General features: G+C 41.6%; 1 protein-coding gene across 1 annotated transcript in view; it reads left to right on the top strand.

The window, feature by feature from the left end:
* Positions 1-2,050, top strand: part of LOC106812773 (beta-1,4-galactosyltransferase 3-like) — a 6,785-nt gene that overhangs the window by 2,496 nt on the left and 2,239 nt on the right. The gene's annotated exons all lie outside the window — the stretch shown is intronic.

Raw genomic sequence — 2,050 nt, 5'->3', positions numbered from 1 at the left:
TATAATAGTACTTATATTAGTATTAGTATTATTATATATTATTATTATATTAGTATAATAGTTATTATATTATTATACAACTCTATGGTAGAACCAGTGTGTTCGTTGTCATGCCACCGTGACGTCACACTTCGGTACTCTATAGTACTAGAGCTAGGAATATAGGTACGCTAGATGTGTAAGCACCCTAAGATACTAGGGCGTACCTGAACGATATAAGGATTCGTTCAGTCACGCCATAAGGAAGGCACAATAGATAACCGTATGATATATAGTTATGCACAGGTGTATAGTTGGATACTATAGAAGGCTGGCGACGCGGTAATGGCAAGCACAGATGATGTTATTTTGGGAAAAGTGTGACGCTGAATACGGCAGAGTATATTTAGTTAGGAACATATGGCATATATAATGGCAGGGTTGTTTAAAGATATTGAGGAGAGGGGTATTACGAGTGACCTGGGTTTCGATGTATGTGATTGATCACACATACCTTAAAGGCATATGGTAATTAGTGATATTCGTTGTGGATGGAGCTATACGTACTCCTGGGGATTTTTGTTTTTTTCAGTGATGTTATGATATCTATTTTCTTTCATTGTATTTATTGCGCATTTTGGTATTTCAAGGTGTTGTGTTGTGGGGTATTGCAATTGAGACGTGTGTTGTTGTTGTTGTTTTCTCGGTATATTAATTGCAATGAACAGTTTAGATCATGGTGGTTAGCTTGGCAAGTCGGGTCAAGCATGTGGATTATATCAAAGTGGTCAGTGGGATGATTTCACAGGGCTGTGTATTCCATCGATCTGTGTATCTGTGTATCGATGTTGTATTATAGTGGTCATATGGATATTTGTTCAAACTGTATTTTTGTATATGAGTGTATTGGTGTTCGATGAAAGAGATCGATATTGTATTAGTATAGTAAGGGTACGAGCAATTTTGGGTAATGTTGGATTGTCTATTCGCCAGGATGAGAGACAGGTGTATGTGTCTGTGTGTGTGTGTGTGTGCGTGCGTGCGTGCGTGCGTGTGTGGGATGTAAGGGTGCATGGGTGTGTACGTAGGGTGGATTAAGATTAGGAGTTGTTTTAGATTAGCGAGGACGCTAAAGTCGATGGCTTATAGAAGCCATCGTCTTGGAGGAAAGGAAGGTAATGTAAAGTATGGGTTGCAGATGTCACAAATAGTAGTTGAGTGATTGGAAATGTAGCGACTGTGGCTGCATAATGTGTTGGCCGGCGGTAGCGTGTTTGATGTAGTATGGATGATGGAGATGCGAAACGGTTGAGAGGGAGTTGTTGTACATGTGGGCAGCAGGTGTGGTTGTCCGGGCGCGCGCGACGTCCTTTGTTATCTAGAAATGTATAAAGGGAAGGTTCTTGGTTGTGAGGGAGGTCGGACGTGAGTGTGCGAGGCACGTGTCTGCGTGCCTCTGTGCGAGCGTATCTGGTTTGAGAAACAATATACTATTTGCTGAACACAACTGCTTGGAGTTTGGAGTTTCATTATTCATCGCTACAACAGATCTACATTTAAGCGGGTAACGTCATCATCCTCGTTACACTAGCACGCACGCACGCACACACACACACGTACGATTTCATGCACGCATGTTCACTTGTATATACGCTCACCTGCATACCCACACACATGAACACGTGCGCACGCTCCCTGAGATGCACGCACCCTTTCTACATCTGCGCTCGCACATGCAGGTCGAGAATCTTTGATGCTTATCACAGTAAGATGCATAAAATCATGCAATACACACATATTAATCAAAAGACGAACAAACTTTTCTATAAACAAAAACAGACAATGCCCAGTGCTGAAAATTCCTCAAAATATGGAACCCTAATTAGCCAGCCCTATTAGCCTATTAGCCTATAGCCTATAAGGCTAAGCCCTATAGAACCCTATTAGCCAGCCGAATCTTTGTGACGGCTTACCTGTTATGATAGATCTGATTGTACTGGTCCATAGTATGCTCAGAACACGTATATATCTATACGGTGATGTAAGTATGGACATACGTGGTCTTTGGTAT

This window comes from Priapulus caudatus, unplaced genomic scaffold (genome assembly GCF_000485595.1).
Source record: "Priapulus caudatus unplaced genomic scaffold, Priapulus_caudatus-5.0.1 Scaffold685, whole genome shotgun sequence".
NCBI classification, from domain to species: Eukaryota; Metazoa; Priapulida; class Priapulimorpha; order Priapulimorphida; family Priapulidae; genus Priapulus; species Priapulus caudatus.
The sequence above is the reverse complement of the archived record's forward strand: the minus strand, read 5'-3'. Positions and strand labels throughout refer to the sequence as shown.